Source organism: Phodopus roborovskii, unplaced genomic scaffold, assembly GCF_943737965.1.
Source record: "Phodopus roborovskii unplaced genomic scaffold, PHOROB, whole genome shotgun sequence".
Taxonomy (NCBI): domain Eukaryota; kingdom Metazoa; phylum Chordata; class Mammalia; order Rodentia; family Cricetidae; genus Phodopus; species Phodopus roborovskii.
Window position 1 is genome coordinate 1,912,770 of NW_026125680.1, and position 13,014 is coordinate 1,925,783.

Sequence of the window (13,014 nt, forward strand, 5' to 3'; positions counted from 1 at the left end):
TTGAATATTAAACTTGGATGTCAGGGGTGTGGCTCAATGATAGAATGCATGTCTATAACACCCTCAGGCTTAATCCTCAGCATCACAAATACAAACAAGCAAAATCTCACCAAAACTTGATTATACAATGGAAGAGAAAGCAAACGTTGCAAATAAAATTTGCAAATAAAACAAACCAAAAACTTCAACAAAATTTTGTGCTTGCAGAAGCACTTGTACTTCTGTGAGAGGTCATAAGCATTCATTATCTTCCTGGATATGAACAATTTTCTTCATTAAAATATCTCTGTGTGACTACTTAGGGACCCTGAGAGACTCACTGAGAAGGAGGGCCATTTTAGTTATCAAATTAAGTAAGATTTATTCAGTGGCCCGGCAGCGGTGGTGGTGCACGCCTTTAATCCCGTCACTCAGGAGGCAGAGGCAAGTGGATCTCTGAATTTGAGGCCAGCCTGGACTACAGAGCAAGTTTCAGGACATCCAGAACTACACAGAAACACTAGCTTGAAAAAGAAAGATTCATTCAGTGTATTTAAGGAAATGAGCAGCAATGATTTCTTTATCTCCCTCAAAACATGTGTAATGATTTCTCACCTTTGCCTACTTGGTTAGTGTCTTGGAGTTTTCATGAAGGATGGACATGTTTCTATTAGACTTTACTTGATGATGGCAGGAATAAAGTATAGGCATCAAGGTCCTTCTTACCCAGGTTTTCCAGATATAGTCTGTGATGGTAGAGTCAACACCTAAACTCCAGCTTGTAGGTTCCCCTTTCTGAATGTCTTAAACCAGCTTTGGTCCTTTTGTGGCATTTTATTCCTAACTTCCACAGTGACCCCTGCTCTACAAAATGATTTCATGGCATTCCTGACAGAACTTCGAAGCACTGGCCTTCCAAGCAGAAAGTTTGGTGGTGTAGCACTCCAACAGAAACAAAAAGAGAGTCCCAGTGTTCAGAGCCAACCTGGGCTACTGTGGGAGACCTTGTCTCAAGAAAGAAAAACAAGCTGGGCATTGGTGGCACACGCCTTAATCCCAGCACTCGGCAGAGGCAGGCGGATCTCTGTGAGTTCAATGCTAGAACACAGAAATTCAAGATAACTTAAAGTTAAAGAATGTGATTTTTAGAAACTCACTATATATCCATTGCCCCAATCTATTTTATTATCACTGCAACCCATTCATCCCTGCATGTTCTCTCTCAGCCTTTGTAGATACCCATATTTTGGAAACAATTGCATGTTCCTTTATTTATGGGCCTTAAATACCTTGATTTCTTTTCTAAGGAGGATGTTCTTACATACAACCATAGTAACTACCAACTTCAACGTAATATTAATATGATGATTTCATCTTATTGAACCTCCATATTCCAGTTTTGTCTAGTTACCCAATTAGTGTCCTTTATAGCGTTCCTTCCCTCACCCTTTATAGGAGCCCGCTAAGAATTAGGAACACATACAATAATTGTTATGCTGCTTTAATTTTCTTTAATGTGGACACATTCCTGCAGATTCTATCACTTATAACATTGCCGTTTTTGATAAATACAATCCCCAGCCCCCTCTTTTCCCCACCCAATAAAAACTCCTTTGTCTCTGATTTTTTTTTTTCTTTTTGTGTCTCATCATGATGACATTCAGGTGATGCAATCACAGCTAGGATTGGATCTAAACGCCTCACACATGCTATGCAACTGCTCTTCTATTGGCTTGTATTTCAGCATTCTATGTTTTTGTTTTTTGTTTTTTGAGAAGTGGTCTCAAACTTGTGATCCTCCTGCCTCAGCTTCCCAGGTGCTGGGATTACAGGCATTCGCCACCATACCTGGGTATTTAGTTTATTACACAAATGATATTGGTTCTGTCTCAGATTCCCAAACTGAAAGTCAGTCTTCCATGTGCTCCTTACTGGTGCTGTTAATTTTAATCATTTGGACATATGACATTTGCTTTGGTTACTACTTGCTGTTTGCTATGCAATTAGCATAATTAATATTGAATCAGAGTACCAGTATTATGCAGTGCTAAATTTCAAATGTAATTTAATATAGAGTGTGTAATATGTGTGCATGTGTGCATGAGAGTGAATATGGAGGTCAGGGGATGATCCTGGAGTGCTGGCCCTTGCCTTCCACTTGTTTGAGAATCTGTTATACATGCCAAACTAGCTGGTCTGTGGGTTTCTGGGGATTCTTGGTTCTGCCTGCCATTTTGCTGTAGGAGCACTCATATGAGATTCGCACTACTTGGCCTGGCTTTTAAGGTCTTATTAAAAGTATTTTATTATTTTATTTTATGTATGTGAGTGCTTTGTCTGTATGCCATGTGCATGCCTGGTGACCATGGAGGCCAGAAAAGGGCATCAGTTCCCTTGGAACTGGAAGAGATGTTTATGAATTGCTGCTGCTGCTGCTGGTGGTGGTGGTGGTGATGGTGGTGTGTGTGTGTTTAGAATTGAACCCAGGTTCTGTGCCACAGCATCAAGTACTCCCAGCTGTTGACCCATCTCTCCAGCCCCTTTGGCCTGGCTTTATATGGGATCTGGACATCTGGGATCAGGTGTTCCTTATGCTTGTGCTCCACACGCTTTATCAGTACTTAGCATGATGGTCACAGAATTCTGGCTCCCCTATTCTACCATTTCATCCACACTCAACAATGAATTATTTTGCAAGCAAGATCCCCCCTTACCTTACTTTATTTTTTGAGTTATAATCTTAATATTATTAGTATGGAATCATGGCTTTCTATATTCTATTTTTTTCATTCTTCCTAGTGTATTACTCCATTTGGTTTTGTTCTGTTTGTTCCATGTTTTAGCCTAATACCCCTTCAAGCTGATTCATGCCCTTTTAATATACCTCTATCACTTATTTTGTGCACCTTGCAATTTCTGGGCCAATAATATATTCCCCATATGCCTACCTCACCACGCACTGGAGTTAGCTAATTACCTTTGGTGCCATATCACCTTTTGACTCCAGCTCAAAGTTCTTTGCTTTTCTTTCTTTTACTCTTTTTTTTTTAATTTTATTTATTTATCTATTTATTTATTTATTTTGATTTTTCAAGACAGGGTTTCTCTGTGTAGCTTTGTAGATCAGGCTGGTCTCAAACTGACAGAGATCTGCTTGCCTCTGCTTCCCCGAGTGCTGGGATTAAAGGTGTGTGTCACCACCACCCTATTGCGGTTTAATACGGATCAGGATAAACGAATAGGCCAAATAGGTATTTATTTAGGGAGAAACAACTTACAACCTAGACAGATGAACACCAGCAGGTTCCACTGTATGCTCTCCTGTCTGTGTCCCACCAGCAAGAGAGCATTCCCTGGCTCCTCCTCAGACCTAGTTCCACAGGTCACTTCCGCCCGTGGCTCCACCCCCCAATGGGCGTGGTCAGTGCCACAGAAGGAGACAAAGTGAATATCCCACTATCCCACTACACCACCCAGCTTTTCATTTTTTATTTTTGTTTATTTTGGTTTGTTTTGTTGTTGTTGTTGTTTCCTGAGATGGGGTTTCACTGTGTAGCACTGGCTGTCTTGGAATTTGCTCTGTACATCAGGCTGGCCATGAACTCACAGAAATCTGCCTCCCAGGTGCTGGGAATAAGGGGGTGCACCACCACCACTTGGCTAGCTCTAAGATCTTCTTAGGTAACTAGACAAACTTATTTTCAACATCAACCTTACAAATACCAAGATTTTGTTTGTTAGATTTCTATAGAAAACTGATTTCCTGGAAACTCAAGGCATTTTTCAAGAGCGTAATGGCAAACAAAGTTGATTAGAAAGTTGTCCAAAAGTGCCACAGGATTTATGGATTAATTAGTTGAAAACATATCACACACACACACACACACACACACACACACACACACACACACACACACATACACACACCCCACATGCTTTCTCTATATTTATTTACCTCCCTCATAGTTTCTTTGGTTAATACAGGATTATAGATTAATAGAAATAAAAGCTAAGAGAAATCACAAATCTCAGTTTCATTTTGTCCTACATGTAACATCAATTTCTTCTGCTTCCTGTTTTTTTTTTTTTTTTCCCTTTCTGAGACTGACTGCAAAGAACACAAGAATTTAATTTGTGCCTCTTCTCCTTTCCCGGGCCACCCTCTAGTGGAATTCAACTGACATTATGCAGTGGCCCATAAACAGCAGAGAAAAAGAAGTAATTAGGTTCTCAACCTGTGAGTCATGACCTCCAAACACCATCGGGAAAACACAGACATTTACATTACAATTCATAACAGTAGCAAAATTACAGTTATGAAATAGAAACAAAAATAATTTTGTGGTTGGGTCACCACAGCATGAGGAACTGTATTATTAAAGGGATGCAGCATTAGGAAGGGTGAGAAGCAATGAATTAGTAGGATCAGGCAGAGAGCTCACCAATTACAGTTCAGAAACTGTGAAATGTTCTTATGTTTACTCCTATATTTTACTGAAGTTGAGGAAAGGCAGAAAGCTTATAGCAGAGCCATTCATGTGCACCTTCATTTTGAAGATATTCCTAAGCTCGAGGCAGGAGGATCAGAAGTTCAAAGTCAGCATCTGCTTCATAATAGATTCCAGGCCAGACCTTGTTTCAACAACAACAACAAAATATTTTCCTGAAAATTATTCCATTAAATGGTTTTTGTGCATGCAGGTCCCCATCCTCTTTACACGAAGTCTGCAGTTGGACCACTAGCCTTTGATGACCTTTTGTAGAGGGGGGGGCATCCTCCTTAAAATTGTGCAGTGGACCTCTGAAGACATCTTGCAGAGGGGGTCTGCCCTGTTTGATGACCTCTTGTAGAAGACCCAGACATTGAACTTTGATGAATTCTTAACGACTGACCTGCCTTCCTCTGATGACTTCTGGCCAGGGGCCATTTTGCTTTATGAGGTCCTACAATAGAGCCAGCTGATATACTCTGACCTCCTCTAATGATAACCTTCTGAAGGGTTTCCCTGTTTGATGATGTCTTGTAGCATAGACAGTAGCCTTTTTTGGTGGTGTCTTACAGGCTGCCCTGCCATCCTCTGATGACCTCTGATGACCTCTTCCAGAAAGTCCATCCTTGAAGATGGCATCTTAAAGTTTGACCTGTCCTCCTCCAAGGACAGTTTCATAGGGGTTGCTCTTTTTGATGACAATAGTAACAGAGCAAGGTACTGCCTCCAATGACATCTTAAATGAGGGCTTCTTGGCTTCCCTAATGATGTGTTCCAGAAAAAATCCCTGTTTGATGTTATGTAGTAACAGAGCCATGTTTTGATGATGTCTTTCAGGGAGCCTTCTCTGATGACATCTTGCATAGGGTCCACCGTGTTTGGTTTTACCTTGTAGCAAAGTCACTTGCTAGTTTCTGAAGACTTGTTAAGTCTGGCTTGCCTGCCTCTGATGAGTTTTGCTCTACTTGACCATATCCTGCATCAGAACCAGCTATCATCCTAACGGGATGTTTTACAGTGGTGATACCTTCTGTTAATGACAAGGGGGCACCCTGCTAATGCAGTGCTGCTGAGGACTCACCCTCCTTTAGTAACATCTTGTCAAAGAGCCACACCCCCTCCTTTGATGACAACATGAGAGAGGGTGGCAACTGCTCTCCTTCAATGACTTCTTGCAGAGGGAAGCCCTTTGATGATATCTTGAAGTTGGCCACCCTCCTCTTTACTGGGTCTCAAAGTTGGGACTTCAACTCCCTTTGCTTTCTACCTTTATTATGTGTTTGGAGGCCAGAGAGTTGATCCCTCTGGAGCTGGAGTTACAGGCAGTTGTGGGAATGATCCCTCTTGAACTCTCTCCCCTTTCCACCAAGAAGCCTGCTGTTCCTAAAGCCATGCCCCAATGGCCAACATTCTCTTGTGACTCAGCAGCAGTTCACCTCTGCCCAAACCTCCTTATCTTTTAAGTTATGCCTTGGTTGGCTTCAAGATGTGTCATTCAAAGGAATTTCTGACACTTTCCTAAAAGCCATGTGCTTCTTGGTATTGACCTAAGGTCCTTAAGTTGCTTAGGAAAGCACTCTACCATGATCTTTCTGATAAATTAAAAACTGTTTATAATATGAATGAAAACATCAAAGGACAGGACTCCAGAATTTTTTTGAGTATCATAGAAGAAATATTACATTATCTTTAGTGGAATCCTAATAGCATTATGTTTTCCCGATTCTTAAATAGCTTTATTAAGACAGATTTCATATATAAGACACTGTAGAATTTTACCACTACCATCATTCCTTTCAAATGCACTGATAAGTGCATTTGCAAAGTTGACAAATGCACATCCTTCCCTTCATTTTGAATTTTGAGCTCCTCTCCCACAGTTTATTTTTACCCTAATGCAAATTCTTTTCATTCTTGAAAATATTCTTATTGATTATCCTGTAAGGCTTCTTTGTTGAAAACAATAAATGAAAAACCTGCCACACACACACACACACACACACACACACACACACACACACACACACAGAGAGAGAGAGAGAGAGAGAGAGAGAGAGAGAGAGACAGAGAGAGAGGAGAGAGGAGAGAGAGAGAGTCAGAGTCAGAATTAGAGTTAGAATCAGAGTCACAGTCAGAGACACAGAGTACCAATTTTCTGTATTTTCATTTGTCGCTCAACCTTCTCTCTGTGCAGTCTTTCAGTCTTTATCTTTTGAAGTCATGTGCCATAGGGAATTGTGTGGATGGCTGAGAGCCATGATTTTCTTTTGTTAAGGAAGATGACAAAAGGGGAGGAGAAAGAGATTCTTATTGTTGCTTGTTTGTTTTTGAGAAGGTAGATTTTGGGAAATCTGAGGCTGTGAAAGAATGAACTGGGAACTGATTCCTTTAAAGCCATTTGTTCCTAAAGATGCCATGCCTCCTCAAAAGAATATGTACTCCTTTTCAGCCGCTTCAATCCAGGGGTTTTTGAATTTGGGTGCTTATCAAATTTGCTTGGAAAGGGTAAGTCATTCTGAGTCCAGAGCTCTGGTGTTAGGCCCAGGACTCTGCATTCTAAACGCTCTTCTCCCTCTACAGGTTGATTGTGCTGGGATAGCTTGAGCTACAATCTAAACTGCAGAGGCCTGTTTGTCTTCAGGGTGAAAGCACATAGCCCCAAATACCTGGGGTCTATTTTCTTAGCTCAGGAGCCATGCATGCCAAGTCTCGATGAGGCCAAAGTGGCTGCCTAGTGAGGTCAAAGTCTCACTAACATTCCTTCATGCTGGTCACTGACCCAACATACCCTTCTTACACCATCCCCACACTTTCCCCTCCTTACCCACCAGGAGAGATGTTCTCCATAATCACTGATGTGAGATATTTAGTTCATAAACTGAGAGTGTTGTGCATCTTTGAGGAGTTACCGTATGTAGTGGTGCGCTAGCTGACTGTTGAAATTTTCCAGCCCTAAAATATAGCCATAATTAAAATTTTAATGATTATGAAACTTTTTATTAATATAGCTACTTGTGTGCATGTATGTGTGTGCATATGGAATTATGCACCTCGTGCCAAGGTGTATGCGTGGAGGTCAGGGGACAACTTTCAGGAATTGGTTCTTTCCTGCTACCATGTGCGGCTTGAGATTCCAACTTAGGTTGTCAGGCTTGGTGGCAGGGACTTTTGTCCACTGGGTTATCTCACTGGCTCCCATAATTACATTTTATATAGAAACAAAATACAAAGGCAATACTCATCCATTCTGTTATTATGCTATACTAAGATTATTTACATTCACTGTATCTTTTTGTTAGAGATCTTACATTAATAGTGTACATACCATGCTAAATAACATCATGTTAACTTGAAATTGGACATGGTGGGAGTAAGTATATTGAAAGCAGTCTGGTTATTTTGGTTGTTTTGTTTGTGTGTTGAGAGCCCATTAGTAAACACAGCATTCAGCAACCCACTACTGCAAGACTGCAGATCTTGGGCAGTTTATGCCTCTACTTCTGTTTCTTGGTCTTGCAAATGAGTTAGCTGCCTCAAATTCTAGTCCTAGGTTTTAGATTCTTCAATTTGAGGGTGCGAAACAATTCCCTAGAAAATTGTCTAAAACAGATCCCTCTCTCCCTTCCCACAGAGATTGGGACTCATCTTGTCCCAGGAAGCTAACAATGTCTCCCACCCTGGGATTCTAAAAGACTGATGTACACAGAGCACCATTTGAGAAGTCCTCGTTAGACTGAGATGACCTTGGAAAGGAGGAAACAAAATGTCCTGTTCTTGACAGTAATGCACGACAGTGAAAGGCTTTCATGTCATTGTTTATTTTTATAGGCTTAAAACAAATCATTTCCCCAATAGAGAGAGGCATGAAAGATTGGCTGACTCACCCCAGCTTCCAACGAATTACTCTTTTGATTTAGTGAATGCCCACAGCAAGGCAAAAATTGAAGCCCATGAAGTCACAGAGGGGTTTTGACATCTCTTCAGTTTTCCTAACTTTTTTTGTTGTTGTTGCCCTATGCACTATTGTAGATACTCTTTGGGTGGGCATGTGTTGAGTGCCTCCTATTTCTAAGGCCTTATGGCTTTCAGGTAATTTCAACATGGGTGAATTCCATCCAGGAAAATCAATAATCATGTGAGACGACTCTCTTCTGTAACCCTTTCAACTGGACTCCTAGTGGTTTAGAAGGCGTTAGGCAACTGCCCACTCTCACTGCCTCCAGTGTGTGCCCTGGCTGCTGCTACTTCTGCAGGCTGACTGCAAGCACTCCATTCCCCACCTCCAAAAGCATTTACCTTTGCTGATCGTGCCGTACTTAGAGCATCTTCAGGACCAAGTGAGCATGCCCTTTGTTCGGCCACATGCAACATTTACCTTTTTGAAGACTATTCTGATTAAGGATTCTGACTTAACCAAGATTAGGTTGTATTTAAATCTTCTTTGACCTAGCATTTTTCCCCCTTGAGACATTGTGCAAGATGCCCCCAAACATGTGATCTCTCCCTCAGCCTTCTGAGTAGCTGTGATTGTGATACTCTTGTCTATCATTTTAGTTGTTGAGTCTTACTGATGTTTAACACATTTAGGAGAAAGGTTCAGTTCTAGTTTACACTCTTCGCTAAATATCAGGTTCAGTTCTAGTTTACACTCTTCGCTAAATATCGAAGGTTAATTTCATGGTTCACGAAGAACTTAATTTGAAAACTCTTTGGGCATCAGAATTTGCGGTCAATTCATTGGTGCTGTTTAGTTCCTGTTCTGTGTGATGCTGATCCTTATGGAAGCCAAGTATGCTACAGGGTCCCTTCCCCTGCTTCTCTAATCAGGGATGGTCACCATCTAAGGCATTTTTGTCCCAGCAATTTAAAATTATGCTATTGATCTCTATATCCAGGTAATGAATAATATGTACTACAAGAGTCTAAATGTTAGCAGGACATGGTGGCACATGCCTTTAATCCTAGCAGTCAGTCAGAGCTGGCAGATCTCTGAATTCAAAGCCAGACTCCTGGTCTATAAAGTTCTGGGACAACCACAGATACACAGAGAAATTCTTTCTAAAGAAACAAATAAGCAAAAAACAGAACAAAATGGATTCTAAATCTTACCAGTTACTAGAATCTGGACTTCAAACCAGCGGTCTCAACTCATATGTAGGAGCTTCATACAATCTGGGATCACTATTTTTCCTTAAGGGTTTGTGCTTTATACTTTTTTTTGCTTTTTGAAACACAGTTTTTCTGTATGGCTTTGGAGCCTGTCCTGAAACTCACTGTGTAGACCAGGCTGTCCTTGAACTCACAGAGATCCACCTGCCTCTGCCTCCCAAGTGCTGGGGTTTAAGGCATGCACGACCACCACCCAGCTACGCTCTTATTTTAAAGAGCTCCCTCAAGCCAACTCCTAGAAGTCCTGGAAAGTACATTACATCTATCTTCTACTATTATAATGCAGAGGAGAACACTGAATGTGAGAAGGTTGTCTAAATTGGGCCTATAAAATTGAATATTTGGAGCTGGAGAGATGGCTCAGTGGTTAAGAGCACTGGCTGTTCTTAAAAACAATCTGGGTTCAATTCCCAGTACCCACGTGGCAGCTCATAAGTGTCTGTAACTCCAGTTCCAGCATATCTGACACCCTCATACAGACATACATCCAGGCAAAATACCAATGCACATAAAACAAAAATAAATAAATTATGTAAAGACACCATATACATATAATAAATAAATCTTTAAAAATTTCTAAAAGAGTAAGGCCATCTCTGGATGCTATTTTGGGTAACTATTTATACAGCTGGTAGAATGCAAGAAGTCAGTGTTATGAAGAACAACTAGACAGTTTCTCAAAAAAAAAAAATATGACCCAGCAACTCTACTCCTAGGTCATAACCAGGATAAATGTAAACAAATGTTCATACTAAACAAGTTTGCATAAATGATCTGAACAACATTATTCATATTAACCAAAGACTGGAAACAACTGCTTACCAACTAATAAATGGATAGACTAAATGTGCCATGGATCATTATTTAGAAATTAAACCGAATTAAGTACCAATCTGTGCCTCGGCATGAAAGAAGCTGAGCACAGAGGGCTACATGTTGTTTCATTCCCCTTCCATAAAAAGACCAAGGTAAGCAAGTCTCCATGGAGACAAAGTGTTTGTTATTAGGATGGGAGAAGTAAAAAGTGGTTGCAAATGGGTACAGTGTGTCTTCTTGGAACAATGACGATATTCTAAAGTTATGAGTGATAGTTGCACAAATCAGGTTATATGCAGGAGCCACTGCACTGGTGTACTTAACTGGGTAAAATTTTGTGGTGCATAAATGAATCTCAAAGGTTTTATAAAATGTACCTGAGGGAATAAATTGGGGTCTGAGTCATTTATTTCTGTATATGTATGTGTAATTGAACATTTACCAACCCCTCATAAACCCTGACATTCATGCTATCAATCTGCCCTTTTTAGTATGATTTAGATATGTTACCTATACAGCCTTACACACTGGTTCAAAAAAAGCAGCCACAGACTATTTACTTTTACTTACAATTTTCCAGCTTACCATTGTTATTACAGTTTCATCACCTTAAGATTGTATTTTAAAGCATGCTTGCGGGGGGGGGGGCAGCAATCTGGGGAGCTAAGACAGAAGGATCATTTGAGCTGCAGAGTTCAGGGTCAGTTAACATCCTGTTAAATTCTTTTGGACTGCAGTGATTGCTTGGGGTAGTGTTATGGACTGGAGATGGTCTTAAAGAGGAGACAAAATGAAACGGCTTAGGCAGTGGGTCCTAGTCCAAGTTGAATAGAGTCCTTATCAAAACAGGAGATGGGAGCATACGGAGAACCTGGGGCTCATACAGACAGAAAGACATCTGCTTAGGGACAACAGAAAGTGTTCACCTGCAAGCCAAGGAGTAAGCCACCTGATGCTTTCTTGTGGCAGCCCTGGCAAAAAAAAAAAAAAAAAATACAGCAGCCATTGCAGTCAACCGAAGGCTCTTTCGTACTTGTTCTTATCAAGATCTATAGTAAGCATGCCAGTGGGTGGGGCGGCACCCTGAGCTTTTAGAGTTTCCATTCTGATGGTTTCACCTCCCCTTCTTTTTACCAGGAGGGATGAATGCATAATTACAGAACTGGATTCCTATTTAGACAGACTTTCGGCCCCACCCCCTTGTACACTTTAGCCATGACACAGAAAGTAAGAAAATCACAGAAGAGCCCCTTCATCACGTAAATATACATTCTAAGCAGTGGCTTTCCCCAGGCAGATTTGTTTAAGGTTCTGACATAGAGTAAGCACTTGCTATAGGCTGAATAAACAAGAACTCAGTGCTATAAAACCATTGCAGTGGGGCTGGAGAGATGATGGCTCACCGGTTAAGAGCAGTGGCTGCTCTTCCAGACTTCCTGAGTTCAATTCCCAGCAATCACATGGTGGCTCACAACCATCCTAATGAGATCTGGTGCCCTCTTCTGGCCTGCAGGGATGCATGCAGGCAGAACACTGTATACATAATAAATAAATCTTAAACAAACAAAAACACTACTGCAGGATAATGGTTATGTATCTGGATTTAATTTACTGAGTATTATTGATTTAAAATAGTATAACTTTGTAGATCATCAAATCCTAAATGATTGTGTTAGAGGAACAGATAGTTTAAACAAACTGAATATGTATTTATTCAGCAAAATAAAAAGGATTTTAATTTTGGGTCATCATTAGAAAAGGAGCAAGTTGGGCAGTGTCCCAATCTGTCTTTGTTGGTACCTGGAAGTTTCCCAATCAGTGATGATTTAATAAACTTCCATTGCTCACTTGTGTGTACTCTCTGATTTGACATTTACTTTCTGGATGCAAACAGTTTGCCTCTAGCAATATTTTCAGTAGCTCCAAGGTTTTTGTAGCAGCAGTAATTAGCATCCATCAGAAACCACTCTGTCTGCTGAACAATATCCTGCAAAGCTTCTCTGACTATTGGTGGATCAATAATGACACGGCACAGCCGCTATTGCCATGGCAACAGTACTCAGGACCTATCAGAGGAAAATTGCACATGGAACCATTGGATCTCAAGCAGCCATGCCTCAGCTTCCTCTGGAGCATGCTTTTTCTGCAAATCTGGTGTGCTCTAACCCAGTGTAGGTTCAACACTAGAGATAAAACCCAATCTTTAAAAGGGAATAGTGGTAGAAAAAGAGGCCCTGACCTTTTCTTATTAGGTCAGCTGTTTCTTATTAGGGTACAGGTTGGTGATCTTGAAATTGCTGAAGAAGCTGTGCTGGGTTTAAACAAATAACTGGATGGTAAGTGTCAGCAGGTTTTCAGTGTTGGAGGAAGAGGTTTCAGATAAGCAAGGAGTGGGTGCTACAGCAATTCATGCGCCAAAGACCTTTAATAGAAATGGTCAGAAATATTTGCATATGTGCATTGGTGTGTGTATATATGCACATTATAGTGTGTGTATATATATATATATATATATATATATATATATATATATATATATAGGTTAGTATGTATATACACA

General features: G+C 40.6%; 1 protein-coding gene and 1 non-coding gene across 3 annotated transcripts in view; one reads left to right on the forward strand and one right to left on the reverse strand.

Annotated features, from left to right (window-relative positions):
- Positions 1-13,014, forward strand: part of Klhl13 (kelch like family member 13) — a 585,186-nt gene that overhangs the window by 96,211 nt on the left and 475,961 nt on the right. The gene's annotated exons all lie outside the window — the stretch shown is intronic.
- On the reverse strand, positions 12,387-12,646 carry LOC127217464 (small Cajal body-specific RNA 13). Its single transcript, XR_007834099.1, has one exon. It is a non-coding gene; the product is annotated as a small Cajal body-specific RNA 13 (non-coding RNA).